This window comes from Anastrepha obliqua, chromosome 2 (genome assembly GCF_027943255.1).
Source record: "Anastrepha obliqua isolate idAnaObli1 chromosome 2, idAnaObli1_1.0, whole genome shotgun sequence".
Lineage (NCBI taxonomy): Eukaryota > Metazoa > Arthropoda > Insecta > Diptera > Tephritidae > Anastrepha > Anastrepha obliqua.
Window position 1 is genome coordinate 120,817,399 of NC_072893.1, and position 23,671 is coordinate 120,841,069.

Below are 23,671 nucleotides of genomic sequence, written 5' to 3' on the forward strand. Positions count from 1 at the left end.
TATCGATCAAGGTCTGCCTGCAATCAATTTTTTTTAGCACACGCATGGATGACTGGCATAACTAAGTGGCTGCTTCCTCGATTGCCTTGCGTACTGCCACGAACATTCTCTTTTTTCTAATAATATACGAAGTAGTACAGCCGACAATTTAAATATTTTCATGATTTTGTACTCTTGTCGTGAGAGGAGTTGGCTACTAGGTGTAGAAGCGCAAGGTTAAGAAGATAACCATTAATTATTACTAGTAAATTGCAGACGAGTATCCGATATGTGTCATAAGTCATTCAAGTAGTAAATAAAGTGCCTTGAATTTTCCGCAGAAGTGTGTTAGGTATTATTCACCAAAAAAGCTAGAAAAATCGAAGATATGGTTGATTCCAAATACCGAAATTACTTGTGTCTTACTCGACCATAGGCACCTTAATTCTAATATTTCGATTCACCTTGTTGATGCTCTACTTAGGCTCCACGCCGTTTATCTCTTTTTTATATTTTAGGTACCTGTATGGACAGGTGTTTTAACTCTAATCTTCTGTGCACCAACTCTCAACAGCATAAATTGTAACTCTCCGATCTAATTGGCATGCCCACATGGCCATCTACATCTACTCATTGTGATGTTGTGGCACTGTTGGATTCAGAACTTTCTCCTCCCCATCGGTCCTCAATGTACTGGTATTGAATACGGTATCTACGATAGTAAAGTGCCAATTTTTTTCATTTCCTACAGGGCTTATTTTACTTGCATGTGTGTGTGCTTATGTGTGCCTAGGCAAATCTTTTATAAGTTGCGCTATAATTAGCACAATGCCAGCCCAGATTGATGCGTATATTTCAAAGGAAGAAAACAACGCAGCAGAGTAAAGGAGTATGAATTGTTGAAAGGCAGAATACCATAGAAACGATTAGAAGGAGGGCAGTAGAGCGAAGTCAGTAAACAGCTTGTTGTTCTGGTTGTCGCCCCATTGTTTTGTTCTGCTGTTTTGTTTACTAGTTATGTACTTTTCTTCTTGTCACTCTGAAGCTAATCAGCAGCTGTCATTAAATAACACATACACACTTCCCGTCACTGCTCAATCGTCCTGCTTTCTCTTCAGCAACTGTCACTGTTTGCGCTTCAGCAGTCGGCAGTGTTTTCATAATTTATGCTCCGATCGATAGTTTGTTGTGGTAAGCAGGCAGCTATCAAAGGTTGTTGCTTATGCGTCCATGTGCTAGAAAATTGATTAGTGCTATAAATACACAAACGTATACATACATACATGTGCGTGCTGAATGAATGGCCGCCTGCAATTTATAGTGAATGCGATTTGTGGTGTTGCCTGCTGCTAGGCGCGTCAACAACAGAAGACGGCTTTTCTATACTTCCAAGTTGCTACTTATTTTGTGGTTATTGCAAAAAAATTCCCAAGTGTGTGAATTCCAAAGAGTAAAATGTATCCATTGATAAAAAACATGAAAATGGTAACAGTTTTTTTGGAAAAGATAATTTGCTTTAATTTTTATCATTACCTAATTTTTTCTGAAAACAGACTTACACCACTTTCAAAGAAAACGGCTCATTTAATAAAAAAGTTATTCAAAAACAAAAATGGATGACTAATTTTGCGCTACCTTGTAGATGTGCCTTTTATGAATTAACTTGAATATGTCTTATAATTTTAATCCCTTTTAGTGGGTTAAAAATTTAAAAAATTGCTAACATCCAGATTTTCAGAAAGTTTATGTAAAATTAATAATAATATCAAAACAATTATTGTTTTGGTTGCTTGAGGAAGAGTTCAAAATGCCTCCACACTTACAGCAACCATCGACTACTGTGTCGAGCGGTGAGGCCACTAAAACAATATATCCTCCCTTCTGGGGAGACACCCTCCCGGGACTACTTTTTGCATTACTTCGAGAGGGTCCAGAGCGAGGTCCATGAAATGGACCAGGACTATTCGCCCACGTCGGGGACCACCATGCTTGTAGCCAGCTTCATGCTAGAAGCTCGTCTTCTTACGACTCTGTATCTGAGGCTTCGCTTTGTCGTACTTCGTCAAGGTCTATCTTTTTTCTCCGTAATACACCTTCAAAGTATCTTTTAACTGCATTTCAGTTATCCTCGCGCTCAAGCATCTTGCTGATCACATTGACAGGCGCGATGTCGCCAATCTACTCCCTCAAAGCCATCTCTTCCAACGAGCCATCTGCCGCAACTAAAGAACGTGTGTTCGGCGTCATCGCCCATTGCTTCGCAGTATAGGCACCTGGTGCCACTTACCTTACTCATGCCGTATAAGTTTTTCCGGAAGTATCCGTGGCCCGAGAGGAACTGAGTATTGAAATAGCCCATTTCTCTGAAGTTTCTTTGAATCCATGTGTCTATTGCAGGAGTCAGCTTCGCGGTCCATCTGCCACTCGACGCAGCATCCAATCGTCTTTGCCACCGCTGCATGGTTTGGCATCTGCGTTGCGCGGCGCATTTGTTCCTGGAATTCCATTCATCCACGCGTTCCCGGACCATGAATTCGTTAGGTATTTCCCCGCTGATCACAAGAACTGCTACGCCTGAAACAGTGCTGTAGTCTGAAGACACTCTAAATGTCGCTGTTCGTTGTACAACCTCCAATGCTTTACACTTGGTTTTACAATTTAGCATATCTCCCCATACTTCGCTGACGTACAGGAGTACTGCGTTTCTGGTCACCTTGATCAGCCTCTTTTTTACTCTGGGTTAGTCCACGGATGTTCGCTTAGCCCGCTCAGAATTCGTGATCTTCGCTGCTTTATAAGGCCTCACGCCATATCTGGGCCCAGAATCAAGTTGAAGATATTGAGGACGTTTCGCCTGGTTGCATACTGGTTGTATTATTAAAATAATAGTTTGAATTTTTCATTTATTTTTAGGTAACTTGAGAAACGTATTTGTTTCGTATATAAAATCATCACCACACACATCAACTCACCTTAATTTATCCAAATCTGGTCGGATTTGTTCCGTTGGTCGGATGGTCGGACGACTTGAATTTTGGTCGATTTTAAGCTTCCCTGAAATTACAGGCTTGATGTGAAAATCTATAAAGCCATAAGCCTTATACTCAGAAATCATCTATGATTTGCTGCATTTCGTCACTTTAGTACCAATTCTCACAAAAACATTTAAATATTCATGTACATATGTATCATTGTCTCATTATCTCTCTCTGTTCTGGTTGTCAAACCACATAAATTGCTTAGTCAAATGCGATAACAATATTTGCGCTGATTCAACGTTATTTTTCTCAATTTGTACATACATATGTAAAAAGTTTTCATCGGTAGCTTTAACAGAAACTAAGCTAAGAAACAGATTAGAGATTGATAATATAAACCACATTATGCTGTGTAAAGAACTAATAAACAGAAACAACGACCCCCACTATAAGTGGTCAAGTAAAAAAGATTTGAGAGTCAAGTAAAATATTTTGTTTAATCAACTTTGAAAAAAATATTTTTGATCTCATTATATGATTACCTGGAAAAATGGACTGTCTTGTGATAACTATTCACAAACGGCAAACATTTTATAAACAATTGTCAGCAATAATATATATATTTATTTATATCTTATAACTTTAAACAAAAACGACATGTATAGTGTTAAATTCTCTCACTTATCGAATTGTGTAAAAAAAATTTTTGGTCGGTTGGAAGCCGTTTTGGTCGGAAACAAAATTCTTGAGTGGCAGTCCTGCTTGACATACTTTTTACCTACGTTTTGGCAAAAAAATTCTTTTCCAATATTCTATCTTCCACGCCTAGCCGAAGTAATTGAAACTGCCAAACAAAGAGCATGGAAATCGAGCAGTAACAAAAATTGTAAAGAAAGAAAATGAACTGACGGCCAAAAGCAGTTGCATTCGACACGTATGTATATATTGAATCATTAAGGGGTTACATGGGTTTCGTCGAGTAAAAAGACGCCTATTTTCAATATTTTTTTTCTATGTAAAAAATTATTTATTTAATTCAAACTTTCTTCTGTCTTATAGATACATATTTAAAGAATAATTTCTGAAGTTTTAAAAAAAAAAACTTAAAACTCCTACATTGTGACGTCATTTCCGGTGACCCCTCGAAAAAAAGGTGCGTTCGCGTTGTCAGCATAACTCCTGACAGCATCATCAAAAATGAAAAAACAAAAATAAGTGTTTTAGTTAAGACCATAAACTCGTGCTTGAACGAAAGAAAGAAAAAAAGTAAAAATTGGAATTTTGGCAGACATTTTTCCAAAAAAATTTAAATTTCGGTCAAATTTGCTTGACATTTTGTTTTTTTTTTTAAATAGTTGTAATTAAAAAAAAACAAAATCCTTCGTTCAATCCCGAGTAAGTTGTATCTCGAACACCTGTGTAAAATTTCATCAATATCGGTTGAGTAGTTTTCGAGAAAATTTGACAACCGACTTTGAAAACACGTTTCCGAGAAAAACGCGTTTAAAGTTTTGATTAACAATAAAAGTGGCTTGGAACGCACACATTCCAAAGGCTGTATCTCCGAAACTATTATTCGGTTCGACTAGAAAATTTATCGATTTTTTGAACCCACGAAACCCATGTGACCCCTTAAGGGCATGATTCAATTATTAAAGGTTTGCTCACTTTTGACATTAGAATTCTGACACTCCCTTACAAAAGGTCGCATTTAAGAAGGGCGAAGAAAGTGGAAAAATTAAATACCTTTTTGGTAAAAATGGTAGCAAAAAAATGTTTTGTTTTTACTTAAATTATAAATGGTACAAACAGAAATTGCCAGGAATGATATTAAAAAATAAGGTTATTAAGTTAAACCTAGATTGATATTTTGCGCATTAATTTTTAAATTGGAAACTGATCACGAAGTTGACAAGTTTTGCCAATAAAAACCTTCTATATTACTTAAGTATTATGGCCCTAATGAAAGCCTTTCAGAGGAGAAACGAACTCATCATAAATTTAGTTGACAAACAACAAGCTGTGAACATACTCACGCCTTGCTTTACTATGCTATGCCCACGTAAGTTTGGAGTTTTGACCCCCAAGTGGAGATTATTCTTACATTCCTAACTACTTAAAAATCTAGTCCGGGTATGAAACATGATAGAAAATGTTGATTGTAATAGCGGAGGCTTCTCGATAGGCAATGGCACACCCCCGAGTGAAAAAGCTCCTCATAAAAAACCATCTGCCACCAGGAGGCTGTGATTAATTACATATTGCTAAATGAGCTCTTGGTGGTAACTTATGTATCTTTAAAGTAACCTAGTAAGTACTCCCCCAACCTGTATTTGAAAGTCATCGGACTCAAATTGTCAAAACGTCCATCTTTCGCGTTCATTGCCCCAGAAAAGATGCGTTATGATATCCTGATTTAAGCTGTATGTCAGAAAGCTTTCCATATCGTTTCGATTATAGGCATACCGAGAAAGTACACTCTTTTGAAAACGAAATGTTTTTCCTACAAATTTTACTTTTCTTCCACTTTTGCTAAAAATTTCTAGAGTTAGCAACCCAGTGTCTTGCTAAGGAAGCCGATTTGTCAAGAAGGAATGAGAAAGCTGCTTAATGAGCAAACCTTTTATTATTGAAACATGTTTTTTACCTACGTGTTGCCTGAAATTTCTTCTCCAATATTCTATCTTCCGCGCCTAGCCAGTGTTATTGAAACTGCCAAACAAACAGCATGGAAATGGAGAATTTTTATAGGAAGAAAATTAACTGACGGCCAAAATCAGTTGTATTCGAACTTTCGATTCAACACTTAAATACTGATTCATTATGGGTTAGACGTTTTACCGTGACCACTATATCTCTGAACTGGATCCTCTGATGGCGCAAACACCATTCTTGGCTACCAAAAATTTTACGCACGAATTATTCACTTTAGGAATAATCGCGAAAGTTAACGCAACTGGATGTAAAATCGCCCTCATGATCACGGTTACGTCTACGCTATGTAAACATACTTCCATTCGCTAACAACTAACCATTTCACTTCCTAGCACCATAAACCGACTGAGAATTAAACAAAATATCTCTACAGCACTCAAGTAATGAGTGAAAATAAATGCTCGTACATAAATAGTAGAGCAGCTGCGTGTGTGTAGAAAATGTTAACATATCGCACCCTAAATACAAAAGGGTCACAACTCAAAATACTAAGATTTTCAGGAGAGACGAGAAACGTTTTATGTAAAAATTATTGTAAATGAAAATATACAACATTGAAGATGGTTCTACTATATTTTTTTCAATTTTATATTATGTTTGCGAAAATAAAACAAAATTTTGATTTATGACTCTTTAACTGAAATTTTTTCGATTAACTAGTGATATCTTAAGTTGTGCCTTTTTAACTGATAAAATGTTTTAATTTTATAAGTTTCCTAACCGCCGACTGAATAGAAGAATAAGAATAATAAGTAAATTCAAAGGAGTGATGAAATGTATGATTTTATTTAAATATTTCTATTTTAAAATAAAGCTTTATTCATTTCATTAACACATAATATGTATCAAAGTAGCACAAAGTAGAAATCAAAATAGTTCACTATATTTAAAAAGAATATCTTCAAAAGTTTACGTTTTTAAATGCCATTGAAACTATTTAATAAATAAATATTTGTAATACTCGTATGACTCATAAAAGTTTTTTGGAATATGATTTTTATCCACCTTTATGTCCTTTCGCTTTATTTGTGGAAGCGATAGCCTTTCCGAATAAATGGCACATAAGCTAAAAATATTATTGGAAAAAAAATGTTTAATGTTTTTAAAAACAGCAAAATAAAGTAAAGCAATTTGTATTATGCTTTTCAATTCTTAAATTCTTACTTGATGCAACTCCAAGGCTTTAAGTTGTTTCTTAAACACACTTCCTGAAAGTCGATATCTTTATAAGATGTTTTATAAAAAAATGAATGTGGGTTTTCTTTATTGACTTGGAGAACTTTAATATCACGCCATATCACTTTCTGATTGTCTTTATTTGTAGAAAAATTGTGACCCCACTCTTCTTGCAGATCCTTTAAATCATAAAACGCTTCATATGACATTTCTCGAACTTTATATGGGGGGCCAGTCTTTTTTGCAGTTGCTATTAGACTTGTCTATTGGTCTGGCGTATAAATGGGATTACTACTTAAATGCCTTTTACTTGCTTCTCAATAACGCTGTGCACATTGTCTCCTTCATTTTGTGACCTTTAATAAGGTATTTATGCGTAATACTTTTCAGATTATACTTATGTACAGCATATGCATACATTGAAAGAATGTATTTATTTTTTTGCTGTCCACAGCAGTTATCAGAATAAAAAATTAGATCTAAGTCTTGAGAACTTTTTGCCTTTTGTACCAGATTTTCGATATATAAAAGCACACAGGTGCCGATCTCATTACTCCCACGTTTTCCTTGTACTTCAGTCCAAAAAAACATTCTACATATTTGGCACTGAGGTCACTTACAGTAAAATTGTAACAGTTAATTTTACTTTTGTAGTAAAAACAGGAGGTAAAGCCTTTTGGCAATGGTAAAACAGCCTGTAAGTCATACACAGCTACATTGCTTTTTTTCTTATCTATATCTTTTTCGGTTCTGCATAGCTCCTTTTCCTCGAGGTGTGTGTTGTAAGCTTGCACCAAATCTCTTTTTCCATTTTTATTAGCATTTAGGAAAGAGTCGCAGAGATCGCATTGATCTTTGTTAGGTTTGAAAAAAGCAATGTTGAATTCTGTGTTGAATATTCGATAAAACATAATTTTACTCCCAAACTCCAAATTTTCAGCTTCACGAGATTCTTTGTAGTCGTGGTATAGATCTGCTATACTTTTACTGCTTTCAATGAACTCGCGAGAAGTTTTAGCACGTAAATAATGCGACTCGATTCTTGGAATATTTTGAATAAATTCTCTCATACTGTTTTTGATTTCTGGGCCTACTGTAATATGATTATCATGCTTTCCACGAAGATCCAGCTCAATGACACCACGTTCGTCCTTATTTTTTATAACTGTTCGTATAACTTTTTCATTTACGTCAAGGGTTGCTATAAAAAAGGCTTACACCCTCTAATAGGCTTTGAGTTGAGCTCAAAGAAAAAAGCATTATTAAGTTTGCGAAGCCCATCTGTACAGGTGTATCTGTATTTTGGTTTAATTTCTTTCATATGCCTGGCTATAAACTCTCTCTGTCTCTGCAAGTCACTGCAACCCCTATATTTTTTAAATATTTCAAGGCGCCTCGATTCGGAAATTAGTTCATTGCATCGAAGTCGGCACTTTGCTCCGCAGGGTGGCCTTATACATCTGGCATTTACTTCTTTTTTCGACTTGGAAAGTGATGTATAAGAGACTCCAGAGTTTCTTAAAGATTTTTGTTTCTGTTGTTTCTTGTTTTGATATGTATATCTAGAACGTGTTCTCTTCCTACTTAATCTTTTTCTTCTTCTTCTTCTGAGTACTCTTCCGAGGTGCTGCTTTTTCCGGACGCACAAAATTCACTCCCTGAGTCACTAAATGCATTAGTACTACTATCATCGTCACAATGAGGCACACTACAATCAGTTTCCATTGTGCTTGTGTAATGTTCAAGATTTGGGCAAGACATTTTCATCAAAGGGATCACAACTAAAATTCAATTTTGTATTGCAAATTATTTAAGATTTTACAAAAGGCATGCAAAATAAGTAAACAAACAAAAGACTAATACCAATATCATTAACATTTAATTCTTTTTTCTACTTTAAAATAAAAAAAATTATATAATTTACGACGCTCACGATTATTTAATCAAAGAAGGCACATAAATAAATAATACAATTGAACTCACAACTAAAGAGGCACAATGCAAAATAATATACCACGAAATTTATCACTTTTTACAGTTATATAATAGGCAGAACTCAAAATCAAACTCTTTATGTGTAATAAAAGTAATCAGCTGTTCTTAAGCCCATTAACGCAACTAAAAATATTTCTCTTTAGTTGATCGTGCAAAAGCAACACACTTGACATAAAAATAGACATAACTGTATTTTTCCAGTTGAAGAAGATAGTTATGTAAACGAAATATTTGCAGCAGTTAGAAATGTGTACTCTGAATTAATTTATGCAAAAAACTCAGTTTTGGAAAATTTTGAGTTGTGACCCTTTTGTATTTAGGGTGCGATATACTTGCATGTTCTGGAGAGGCAATGTTAAGAGGCAAAATAGTTAATGTAAAACTCATTGTAATATCATACTAAAATTGAGTTTATGGAAAAAAATGGATTCAGAAAAAATTTCAGTTGTGACTCTTTTGTATTTATTGTGCGATATGGAGTTTTTTTCTATTGCTTTTACCGAGCATTCACGCTCGAGTGGAATCAAGTAGTTGGTCAGGTGTCAATCGAACTTTAAATATGGATTTGATTTTAAAAAGAAACTACATAGTTTTTGAGGCAACGTATTGATCTTTAAGATATTAGCTCTACAAAGGACCAACTGCAATGAAAAATTTACAACTCGGAAAAATTTGTTTCGTGTTTGTCACTGCTTTTTTTCAATATCTGATACGTTTTTAATATACATAAATTAAAATTTCCATACTTCATCCTAACTCTTTCAAAAGAGACGTTCTGTGAAAAATAAATTTTGAAATGTTTCAAAATTGTATCGAGCAAATTACATGGTAGCGATATTTCTTAATTAAAAAAATATTAACAAATAAAAAATTTAAAAATTTGCATGAAAAAGAAATAAACTTGAAATTCTCATATTATTAAAAAAATAAATATAAAAACAGCTTGAATAATTAAAAAAAAAAAATTAATAAATAAAAAAAAACGAAATAGATAAAAAAAAAATTTAATAAATAAAAACAAATTATTCTGGATGCTTTTTAATTCACTGAAAGATTTCTCAAAGCTACACAAAGAGATCCTAACATGTAAAACATTTCATTACCAAACCAAACAACCACCCAGCCCAATATTTTGATATTTTACAGAATAACCAAAACTCCTTATAAAACTTAAAAAATACAATTTTCAATAATTTTTTTTTACTATCTCCATATAAAGTCGCAATTTTTGACTGTAACACACACCATAATTGCTTTGGGCAGATGTAAGTGCGTATAGGCTACCTTATGTTAAAAAAGCACTGTTTCGAAAAAATATTCCAGTTTAAAGCTTTGTGCATTTTGGTAACAATATTATTTCCGCAGAAAAAACAATAAACGCCTTACATCAACGAATATATAGAATATGAATATTTTTCATATTTTACGTGGTCGGATGAACGAGTACACACGGAAATACATATATTAATAAATAACGGTAGCATTCATCCAATTTCGTATGAGAATGCAAATTGAGTATTAAATGTGTACGTACGTATGTATGTGTGTATGTATGTATGTATGTACGTATGTAGGTACATATGTCTTATATGGTATAGCTTTAACCCAGCAAACAGACCTGTCATACTTTTGAGAAAATATGATTTCCCAATTTCACGCCAAAATTTTGACCGCTAATGTTTCGCAAATTTAAAATGAGATTTAAATTCCACTTTTTAAATTTGTTTGCGATTCTCTCGAAAAAATTTTGCCTAGCATCACCCATCTCCGATAAACTCGGAGTTAGCCAATCATTTCGTCTACCTGATCAGTTCAGTGTATTTCAGGCGGAAGTCACTACCATAAAAGAGGGACTTACGGTAATAAAAACGAGAGTATTATCCACAAATGAAGTCTTCATATACTCGGACAGTTAAGCAGCAATAAAAGCGCTAGAATCTAAAACACTATAATCAAAAATAGTCATAGAATGTTTTAAACTTCTAAATGACGTATCTAAATACTACAAAGGGCACCTTATTTGGGTGCCAGGCCACAGGAATATAGCAGGGAACTGCAAGGCAGATGAACTTGCTCGAACCGGTACAACGCTTGATCTCCAACTGGATAAGACGGTGATACGAGTCTCTATCCATCAACAAGGTAAATACAAGTTGGCAAAACATCACAACATTCGAACTAAGCAGACCGACATGGCCGAAATGGAGCAGCGGTCGATCAAAAAGCGTGTTAAGAGTTAACAGAGAAGTTATAAGAAAAATGATAGGGGTATTAACTGGTAATTGCTTAATAGACAGCCACGCTAGAAGGTAAGGACTCCCGTACTTCGATTTCTGTAAAAGCTGTCTTAATACAGAAGAAGAGGAAACAGTCAGACACCTTTTATGTGAGTGTGAAAGCTTAGTCATGAGGAGGCTACGCACTCCTAATACGGCATTTTTAACTGATGTGGCGGACATAGCGCATCTAAAGCTAACGAAGCTTTGCTCGTTTATTAAAGCTACCGGATGGTTTGAAAAGGAACCCATAGGGTAAGGACCTCTCAATGGACCTAAGAAAGGTCAAAGTGTGTCGTTGCGACAGCCACCCTACCTACCTACCTACCCACCCACCCATGTCTTAAAATAAATTGAAGTGCTTTAAAAAATGTCAGCGTCCAGTAAAACTAAAAATTGGAATATAAGTAAATATTAAATTCAGCTAATTAGCGAAAAAACAAGATATAATTGAAAAACAAATAGCATACAAAATACATGCACGCCAACAAAAAAAAGAAAAAAATGCGAAAATTAGGGGCATTTTGTAGTCACTTGAAACTGACTTTTTTTTATACTAAAACTAAAATTCAATGGGCTATAAAATCGCATACCCACAAAAATTCTACAAATTCTGGCTAAAAAATTTTAAGTTTTGTTGAAATTTTGTGCTAATTTTCAAACTCGGCATTATATGATTTTTGTTGTAGTAGGAATTATATTTTCATAAAAAAATCTACAATGATGTACCCTTAGCTTTATCACTTTGAATATTTTGCAATGCCAGGTTATACTTGAATTCATTGAATTTTGTAGAAAATTTGCGCAAGTCATCCATAAAACCTTCGAATATTGCATTAAACAATTCAGAACTTTTCGCTTGCCCATTATATTGAACAGTTGGCAACAAAATGGCGACCCGATGTTTGCCCTCTAAGGTATCAACGCCTTGTATCATTGTTTTTGCGGCAAAATCTTTCGAATTACTCACACAAATACCGAACATGTTGACAATGCAGGCAAATAATATTGGTTTTTGTAGTTATATTGACTATAATTGAATCTCTGGATTAAGTTATTGTTCGTTCCCTCCCGATAGTCTGATCTACGTTACCCGAACGATCTGGACAACTAAAGGGTTTTCCAATAAGAGGTGTTATTCCCGTAAAAGATCAATGGTTTCGTTGTTTGTGTGGCACGTAGCGCCGTCTTGTTGAAAATAAACGTTGTCCAGATCAATACCATCCAATTCCGGCTATAAAAAATCGTTAATCATCTTTCGATAGCGCAATCCATTCACCGTAACTGTTGCTCCAGCTTCATTTTGCGAAAAAGTAAGGTCCAATGACTCCGCCGGACCGTTAAACGCTCCAAACAGTCACACGTTGAGGATAGAGAGGGTTTTCAACAATAACTCTTCGATTTTCTGAGCCCCAGATCCGACAATTTTGCTTGTTGACCAAGCCACCGAGGTGGAAATGGGCCTCATCACTTAAGATGATTTTTCGATGCAATTCCGGATCATTTTCATGCCTTTCAACGACTCAATCAGAAAAGACGCGACATTGTTTATGATCGGCCGGTTTGAGTTCTTGTGTTAACTGGACTTTATAAGCCTTAATACCCAAATCTTTATGCAAAATACTGTGTAATGACGTTTGTGGAATGTCTAATTCCGAAGAACAACGAGGAATTGACACACCTAAGTTTTCTTCAACACTTTCGGCTACAACAGCAATATTTCCGGCTGTTCTTGAGCGACGTGCACGAGTTTTATTCTTCACATCTCTAACTTGTCCCAACAGCTCGAATTTTTCCCCCAATTTCTTTAGGTGCTTCACGATGACCCAAAAATTTTCGAGTTTTACGAACCGTCTCTGCCAAATTTTCACCATTTTTATAGTACAATATAATAATTTCAATGCGTTGTTTAAGCGTGTATGTTTCCATTTTTATTAATGACGTAGTTTCTACTTGTCAAATATCAAAAAATGACAGCTTCACAAGTGACATCTACCGAAATAGCGGGCTATTCAAAATAACACCTATTATTGGAAAACCCTTTATATAACCGGCCAAGGACTCCAGCAGCACTCCCGTACATGTATGGGGAATGTTTTGCTGCTACAATAACAACAATACGTTCTTGTTAAATTTTCTGCTTTTATTGCCTTGTACAAAATCCGCTTTATCAATAATTTTTTCATAACTGCCAAAAAACCATTTATAATATCAAAATCTTCATTTGTTTATTATTAACTGGTAGCCGATAATATAAATAAAGAGGCCGCTAATATCAATAAAATTATTCTTCAAGCCGCACATGCTTCCATCCCCCAATCTAACCCAAATAAGTACACCCACAATGTCCCATGGTGGAACTCAAAGCTACAGGAGCTTCGCATTCAAAAAAATAAGTGCTGGAATTCCCTCAAACGAAACATTAACCAAGGCACTGTGATGAGGTACAAACGAGCTAATGCGATTTTTAAAAGGGAACTTAAACAATCCAAAAGAAAATCATTGGAAGAATTTACTTCCCAAATCAACCCCAACACTTCAACGGAAAAAATTTGGGCTAATATAAAACGACTTAGTGGTTATAAAACAAAACACGGAATTCACTGCCTGAAGAGTCTCAACGCACCCTTTTTCAACATTACGGATCGTAAACAAATATCAGATGAATTTGGCTTGCATTGGTCTAATTCATCTAGTGATAATAAATTCCCTCTTTTATTTCAAGATAAAAAGAATATATCTCTCAACATTACGTTTCCACAAACCTCCGACGCCAAAGCATTAGAAATTGAAAGAGAAATAAATTTACTCGAACTTAAATCCGCTCCGCAAAACCTCAAAGGTAAAACCCCTGGTAATGACCGAATAACGTACTCTATGATCTCTAAACTTCCTCTGTCAGTAACAAACAGATTGCTTAATTTCTACAATAGCATTCTCCAATCACATATCCCCCAATCATACAAACTTGCTATAATAACCCCTATATTAAAATCTAAATCAAACAAAATTGAAATCGATTCATACCGGCCAATTTCCTTAAATCCATGCTTATCTAAACTATTGGATAAAATTATATCAAACAGGTTATAGTGGTTTGTTCGAAGCAACAAACTTATCCATAACAATCAGGTTGGATTCAAGCGGGGAAAGTCAGTAACAGATGATCTATTATATGTAGACCATCATGTTGCAGAATCTTTATCCGCAAGAAAACATCTGTCAATAATATCACTCGACTTCGCAAAAGCATTTGATAAAATTGGAATCCACGCTATAATAGATCAACTGCTCGAGTGGAAACTCGGGCCGCGAATTTGCAACTATATAAGAAACTTTATGACCCATAGGAAAATTAAAGTCAGATTAGACAATACCCTTTCCGAAACTTACCCACTTCAAAACGGAATACCGCAAGGCTCACCCCTTTCAGTAATTATATTCCTAATAGCATACAACAAGCTTTGTACCACAATTTCCTTTTATAAAGAAGTCTCGTTCTGTGCTTACGCAGATGATTTCAATCTTTTAGTTAAACAAAAAAAGGATAAAAATGTTAGTATTAATCTAAACAATTTATTTGGAGACATTAACTCCTGGTGTAACTACTCTGGTGCTTCACTCTCGGTACAAAAATGCAAACACTTACACATATGCCGTAAAAAAACAACAACATCCAAATAAATAAGGTAGATACTCTAAGAATACTAGGAGTCACTTTTAACAACCACTATAATTGGAATTCACACATAGCACTTCTTCAACAAAACCTTTCACAGCGCCTTAATATCATCAAGTGCCTCTCTAGCTTCAAATTCAATTGCAACTCAGTAACACTTATACATGTAACGAAAGCGCTCTTGATATCAAGAATTGATTTCGGCCTCTTTCTATATGGTTTCGCACCTAAATCTGCTCTAAATAAGTTAAGAACTATTCTGAATGCGGCTATAAGAACCGCGCTAGGAGCATTTAGAACGTCCCCGATTAATAACATGCTTTTTGAAGCTAACATTCCCTCAATAGAAGCGAAAAGGGACTATATCACAAATAAATTAAATAAAGTGCTTATGAACAGCTATGATGCCCCTCTCTTCAAAATTGCTCAAACCTACAAAAAAAATAGGCCATCTAAAAGAGTCCCCTCAGCAGTTAGTAGAGCAGTCCTCAACAGCAAAAAACTTAACCTTCCGTATCTACCACTAAAACCTATTCTAACTCACATCCCCCCCTGGCGTTTACAGAAAGCAATAGTTAACACTGAGCTCCGAAAGTATAAAAAATTCGAAACACCAGCTAAAATATATCAACAAGCTTTTGCACACATACAAAATGAACTCAAGGATTACACCTTCATATACACAGACGGCTCCCAAAGCAATAATATGATCGGATTTGGCGTAACTACCGAAAATGAAAACTTAATAGTATCCAACCTAGCTGCATACAGTACAGTCTACTCTGCTGAATTAATTGCTATCATGTCGGCTGTTAGTATAATTAGAAATAAAAAAGGTAAATTTGCAATTTGCTCCGATTCACTTTCATCTCTCGATGTCATATCCAATATCGAAGACAATGATTACTATCCCAGTTCTATCCGTAGTATTTTACAAACAAAATACCCAAATATTTTACTGATATGGTCCCCGGGCCATGCCCTTATAAAGGGTAACGAATTTGCTCATAGCACAGCTAAATACGCCACCATAGCTCCTGTATTAACAACTACTAATCTAAATGTTAATGATATAGCTGAATTACTCAAGAAAAAATTCATAAAACAATATAAATCTGAGACTTGGCAAAAATGCTCAACTTGGTACAAAGCGCAAAATGTTAAAAAAGCTTGATTTAAGCAACCTCCTAAAACTCGCTAACCTTTCACTTTCTAGAATGGACCTTGTTAAACTCACGCGAGTACGTCTGGGCCATTCAAAATTAACCCATAATCACCTTATCGACAGCAATACCCCCAGAACATGTCAGTTTTGTAACTCCACCCCGATCTCCATTAATCACGTTATGTCCGAATGTTATCCCTTCAACTCACTAAGAAAAAATATATTCCATAACACCGATCCCATCCAATGCATTTCCAACCCCACAATCGACAATATTAAAAAAATTATAGCTTTCTTAAAAATATCAAAATTATATTACGAAATTTAAACAAGCATGTCGAAAAATTATATTGTATCTCCTAATTTATAATGAAATTCTAAACGACGCATAAGCACTTAGTATTAAGCATTAATTAAGCACTAATTTTACATCATAAGAAGAAGCTGAAGGCCTTAGCAGCCATAGCTTTCCTAACTAGGCTTATAATTTTAATTATAAGCTTCAGTTTGTAATAATAATAATAATAACTTATTATTATTATTAACTTCACTGGGTTCTCCATCTTAACTACTTGAAGAACTATCGACGCCTTTTTCAAAACTATCTTTTATGTCTCCCTTAACCATTGCGTACTATGCACGCGTTATTTTTCAATGGCTACAAATCTTTATATTCTTTTTTACAGTTTCCTGGTGCGGTTGGCGGTCAAAGAAGTAAAAAATCAAGTCCATACGCATTTGTTTTTACGAATCCATAAGGAGTTCGTGCCAATGGGCCAAACCGTCAATACAATTTTCTATCTTGGCGTTTGGAAGCGTTTGTTGCATCGCATTCTTCGAATTCACCCTGAATACCGCGAAGGAAAAGCTGGCGCTTATTGCATGATAATACACCATCTGATTGATCCACTCTTGTGACTGATTTTTCTCAATCACCGTATTCGCCTGATATGGCTCCCTGTGACTTCTTCCTATTCGGAAAATTTTATTTGGCCATGATTGGAAAACGTTTAGCGTCCGTTAAGGTCATCCAAAGCTGAGCAGTATTTGAAAAAAAAAATTAAAATGTTTGTTGGGATACCTTCTAGCACTGCCTTTGAGCTACATACATATGTTTATGTCATTTCATATCGCACCCTAAATACAAAAGGGTCACAACTCAAAATTTTCCAAAACTAAGTTTTTTGCATAAATTAATTCAGAGTACACATTTCTAACTGCTGCAAATATTTCGTTCACATAACTATCTTTTTTAACTGGAAAAATACAGTTATGTCTATTTTTATGTCAAGTGTGTTGCTTTTGCACGATCAACTAAAGAGAATTATTTTTAGTTGCGTTAATGGGCTCAAGAACAGCTGATTACTTTTATTACACATATAGAGTTATATTTTGAGTTCTGCCTGTATAACTGTAAAAAGTGATAAATTTCGTGATATATTATTTTGCATTGTGCCTCTTTAGTTGTGAAAAGTGAGTTCAACTAGGTTAGGAAACTTATAAAATTAAAACATTTTATCAGTTAAAAAGCCACAACTTAAGATAATATCACTAATTAATCGAAAAAATTTCAGTTAAAGAGTCATAAATCCAAATTTTGCTTTATTTTCGGAAACATAATATAAAATTGAAAAAAATATAGTAGAACCTTCTTCAATGTTGTATATTTTCATGATGGAACAATATTTTCTTTAAATATTACAATAATTTTTACATAAAACGTTTTTCCTCTCCGTATTAACACGTACATTCACCCACCAAAACAGATTCTGTTACCACAAACCAATCACTTTTACCTTAATTTTAATTTAATTTATCAATTATCGGTTCGCAACCAAAGGTCGCAAAACCCTTCAAAAATTCTTCATAGACTCATTAGAGTGCTCCTCTCCACGGAAATCTTTAGTAAAAGGCGAAAGATTTATTCGACAACTGAAGAGAAGCCAGAGTAATTTCCATAACCCAATACACAACTACTACTTTAAAACATTTTATAAACCATCTGCGAACTACAAATTTTGAATGAACACGAAAAAATAGTACTCACACTACATAATTCACATATTTTAACATGCAGATGTACATAAATAGGTGGATGAATCAGCAAACGTGAAGCATAAAACATACTCACAAGGGTGGGAATGTATGTCAAAGATGTAAAAATTGAAAACCAGGTAAAAGTCAACAAGCACTAAGGTGAAGAGCTGGCACAAGAGTTGCCGATAGCTCTCTGCCTGAGGTTTTGCTGTTGTTGTTGTCTTCTTAGCTCAATGTACTGTGAAGTGCCACTTATAAGTTAAATGAGGTTGCCAGACAATATACATAAATGCAAGAAATGCGTATTTAAGCACTTTTGCTTATGTAGCGAGATTTACTTAATATAAGGCCAAAATAAATGAAATGGGTTAAGTAAAAAGTCGCTTTATCGAATTTATATGATAACAAAATTTTTCAATAAAGTTTGAATTCTTTCCTGGATTTTCTGAAAACGTTTAATTTAACCCATTTACACCCAACTCTCTTTTTACACTATTGTTTTTCTACTCGATTTGGAAAGAACACATTTATTATACAAAATGTTCGTTCTTGCACGAATCTCAAAACAAAAAATGTTTTTCTAAACACAACATAATTTCAAAAATAATGCCATATGAAGTAAAATTTGTTGGGTAAGATTAAGTAAAGATGTATATGTATGTACATGTTTATGTACCTTCAAAAACGATGCAAAACGTGCATTTTAGAACTAACCGAGTCTATACATACATTAAAATTTCAACGTGATCCTTAGGTCGCGTGTAGCTGGCTAATAACTATTGTACAAGGTGGCACAAAATTAATCATCCAAGTTTGTTCTTAAATCATTTTTTAGTTTTGAGTAATAGTAGTTTTATTTCACCCTCCAATACTTGTCTATTTGTATACTGCACCTGCCTAGTGCACAAGTGTCAAATATGATTGGTATACGCCTTTATTTGCAACATTATAAGATTTGTATAGTGTGATTAATTTTACGCCACCTTGTATAAACAACTAGAGAAAGCAAAAAACAGTCGCTGATAACAAACTTGGTTGCAACGAAACAACGAACGGAAACTATTAATAAGTGTAATAAAACCTGGCAGATGGGCTGGACATATTTGACATATGATATCTACTCACGAAAGCATTTTGCGTTCAGTCTGTAATAAACGTGCATTTATGTTAACAAGTGGTCATGAGTAGTTGAGTATATTTTCTTTTTTCTAAATTCGATTTCAATTTTTATATATTTTGTATATTGCACTTTTTCAATTTGAATTTTTATGTGTTTTATCGATTGAAATTTCCCTGTACGCTAATTAAAATAAAATTAAAAATGAAACAAATTAACATAAAATAAATTAATTAATAAAATAACACATTTAATGTTTGAATAATAAAATAAATTTGAAAATAATATGTACTAAAAATTAATTATTTTTGTTTTATAAACACGCATGTAATATGGATTTCTTTATTACTTCTTTTGCACGGTTTTTTGGGAAAATATTTATAGTTTTTTCACCTTACAAGAAGTTGTGGAACCTATCCCCAACTTTACGATATGTCTCACATATTTTTTACACAATTTTTATTTGCCCATTTTTCTAAGGAACATATCACATAACCATGTGAAAGAAGAGTTGGGTGCATTAACATTATACTCGCTTGGGTATGCAAAAGTCATGCAATTTTTTCCATAAGTTCTAATACTTTCCAAGTTTTAGATCTTGTTTATTTTTCTAAGAGTTTTAAACTTTTATTGCTTTCCAACTTTTTTTTCTCGTAATAAAATCTTGTTTATTTTGGAAAATATTATGAAAATTAATAAATTGTGTCATACTACCCATTTAATTACTTAACTGAATCTCCATTCTTGAGTAATGGAAGAAAGCATTTTTGCATACTAACTATGCCTGTTTACATTAACCTTTTTTGGTTCATATACCTTAAGAAAACAATAAACCTAACACAACCCCTTAATTTTGTGTACAGATTAGGGTTTGCAATCCCGTGTTATATTTTCAATCCCGGGATTTCGGGATTACATTATCCAAATCCCGGGATCCCGGGATTGGTACCGGGATTAGGATTGGACTATTTATGAAAAATACTTACACATTATCATAGTTGAAAGTACAAAAAAACTGAAAACATAATTGAAAAATTGGTTTAATATTATTATTTATTGAAACAAAACAAAACAAAACTTAATTCATCATAAAAAACAAATAAATAATAGTATAATACATAATGAAATTAACATTTCTTGTGTTGTTGTAAATAAGCTTTTAGAAAACACAACTCGTCCAGCGTTTCATCGTTCAAACGGCTTCTTATTTTTGTTGCAAATTGTCCTGCCGAAGAAAATGCTCGTTCAGACTCTACACTAGTAGGTTTTATCGTCATTAAATAGGAGTATGTTCTTTCCAGGTAGTCACCACGTCTCCCTCCATTTTCAAAAAGAGACATTTCTTTTTGAATTTTTGATGACAGTGTCTCAAATCTAATAGGCTGCATTGGTGCATATCCCTCTTTAATAACTTTATCTAGTTCTTCTGCTACACTTAATGGTTTTTGTGTACAAATTGATTCAGTTATTGAATCAAATTCTCCCTCTCATTTCTCTCCGGCAGCCATATTAATTAATTTCCTAATGTTAACTTGTGCTGATTTCATTTTCCTACCCGTATTTTGTTAGGAGGAACGGGCCGGGACTGCGCCTTCTCTATGAATTTACGTTCTCTGTAATGCTGAAAACAGAATGATACCGCGCCGTGCCGTTCCTTTTTTTTTTACTGTATTTTTGTTGTGATCCAAAACAAAAAATTCTATATTACGTACATATTTCATAAAAAAAAAAATAAATTTTCTGAGAATTAAATTCTTAGAAAATTTTGATGAGAAAAAAATTTCAAAATATAATTCAGACAAAAATTATATCCCGGGATTAGTTATTTCAATCCCGGGATTTCGGGATTTGAAAAAACACCGGGATTCCGGGATTTCGGGATCCCGGGGCTGCAAACCCTAGTACAGATCTCCGTTGTTTGACACCCTCTTTTTAGTTCTCACAGGCATCTCATCTACACTCACCCCACGGCAAAGCTGCGCTGAATTTTTCATTTCGTAATCTTGTATTATTCATTCCTGATATATACTAAGATTAACATTAAAGTCGTAGTATTTACATATAATATAATATTAATTGGTACTGATGTATTATAGAAATTTGATCAAAAGCCAGTTTGGCTTCATGAGCGTGATATTGGCATTTATCTTGATTTCTTAAAGTATTCGTACCGAAAATTTAATTACATATGCAAATAAAAATAAACATATTTTCATGCCCGCTGATTCACACTCAAGTCTGGCAACGCCTTTGGCTCAATGTTGCCTATATCAGAACACTAGCGTGCTAGTAAAGTCACACCCAAGGCGAATTTATTAAGGTGACAGCATTCACCCAGCTGAATTTTTCACCGTAGGTATGGCTTATGTCAAAATGATATGCTTTGTTTGTATGTATTGGTATGTTTACATTCGTATTGGCCTCGGGTGCCGGTCAAGCATTGTTTGACAAGAACTTTATATGTGTGCGTGTCGGCTGATTGACGCTAATATCTAAAATTTTTGATTTTCATCATTCAAAAGCCGACAACAAGTATGTGTGACACGACGACACCCGACTGCACTAACACACACAAAGCTCAGTCAAGCATGCTGGATCGTCTCCCGAGGCCATATGTTTACATTTGCTTGCTGATTTTGACGTGATGGTTGCACCAAACGCAACAACGCATTTGGCCTCGGGAGACGGTCCAGCATGCTTGACTGAGCTTTGTGTGTGTTAGTGCAGTCGGGTGTCGTCGTGTCACACATACTTGTTGTCGGCTTTTGAATGATGAAAATCAAAAATTTTAGATATTAGCGTCAATCAGCCGACACGCACACATATAAAGTTCTTGTCAAACAATGTTTGACCATGCCCGAGGCCAATTCATTCATTCTGAGTTGACAGCCACATGGCCACGGCGAAAGAAGAAACAACTCAGCTAATTTACCAACACCACCTTTAATAAATTCGCCTTGGTCACACCTATGCTTACATATACGTTTGTACAACAATAGCAAGCAAATGCTTGTGTAACAGCAGGGGAAGGAGCCGGCAAACGAATACAACCGAAAAGGCAACCGCCAACAATCAACGGTTGCTATGAATGTTTTGATGTTAACATTTGGCAGCTTGTTAAACGTGCGTATGCACATAAATGTATGTATGTAGGATGTATATGTCTGATAAGTATAGAGGTAAAATGAGTCGTACGCTATGTTGCTGATATCGGGTAGTTGATTGTAAATTTATACATGCCTTCCTCCACTGTTCGCTGAATTTGAAATGCTATTGCGGTTGCTATTGACATATTCACATAATAAATTGCAGATTTTTACGCTGCTGTTGAAATTCTCACAGGGCTTATAGTTTTTTTAATTTAAGTGCTGTACCTTGAACTGTATTCAGTTATCGCTTCTCGGCCTTATGGCTAAGATCAAAGTGTAGTATCTGTTCTTATCAGCTTAACATCTGATAGATTCTCCATCGGAGAACAACAAATGTTAAACTGATTTTTGGAAATAGACGGAGTGTTTTAGGAGCTTGCTCCACCTCTCTCACGGGTTGGCCCGGTATTGCAGTACCGCCGGGATTTCGGCCCAAATAATTGAATGCATATACAGTATAATAAAGGAGAGGAACTATATAAATATACAGTAGAAGCCCTATAGTACACTTAGAAAATTTCAGCAACTTAGCGAAAAATTGCACCTTTGCGAATTTCTCCTGTAGATCGAGAGATACCTAGGGAAAAATATTTTAACAATATTCAATGCAATTAATGAGCTCAAAAGGTCGATATTCAAGAAAAATTATTAACACATATTTATTGAAGTTAATACAAAGAGATCAATGCGGAAAGACATATCGCACCCTAAATACAAAAGGGTCACAACTGAAATTTTTTCTGAATCCATTTTTTTCCATAAACTCAATTTTAGTATGATATTACAATGAGTTTTACATTAACTATTTTGCCTCTTAGCATTGGCTCTCTGAACATGCAAGTATTATATTATATATCGCACCCTAAATACAAAAGGGTCACAACTCAAAATTTTCCAAAACTGAGTTTTTGGCATAAATTCATTCAGAGTACACATTTCTAACTGCTGCAAATATTTCGTTCACAAACTATCTTCTTTAACTGAAAAAATACAGTTATGTCTATTTTTATGTCAAGTGTGTTGCTTTTGCACGATCAACTAAAGAGAATTATTTTTAGTTGCGTTAATGGGCTCAAGAACAGCTGATTACTTTTATTACACCTAAAGAGTTTTATTTTGAGTTCTGCCTCTATAACTGTAAAAAGTGATAAATCTCGTGGTATATTATTTTGCATTGTGCCTCTTTAGTTGTGAAAAGTGAGTTCAATTAGCTTAGGAAAGTTATAAAATTAAAACATTTTATCAGTTAAAAGGGCACAACTTAAGATAATATCACTAGTTAATCGAAAAAATTTCAGTTAAAGTCATAAATCAAAATTTTGTTTTATTTTCGCAAACATAATATAAAATTGAAAAAAATATAGTAGAACCTTCTTCAATGTTGTATATTTTCATGATGGAACAA

At 34.4% G+C, this 23,671-nt stretch overlaps 1 non-coding gene and 1 pseudogene across 1 annotated transcript; one reads left to right on the top strand and one right to left on the bottom strand.

Moving 5' to 3' along the window:
• Window positions 1–17,801: 17,801 nt before the first annotated feature.
• On the bottom strand, window positions 17,802–17,915 carry LOC129239944 (U5 spliceosomal RNA; annotated as a pseudogene).
• Window positions 17,916–22,509: 4,594 nt separating this feature from the next.
• Window positions 22,510–22,707, top strand: LOC129239821 (U2 spliceosomal RNA). Its single transcript, XR_008581948.1, has one exon. It is a non-coding gene; the product is annotated as a U2 spliceosomal RNA (small nuclear RNA).
• The last annotated feature ends 964 nt before the right edge of the window (window positions 22,708–23,671 follow it).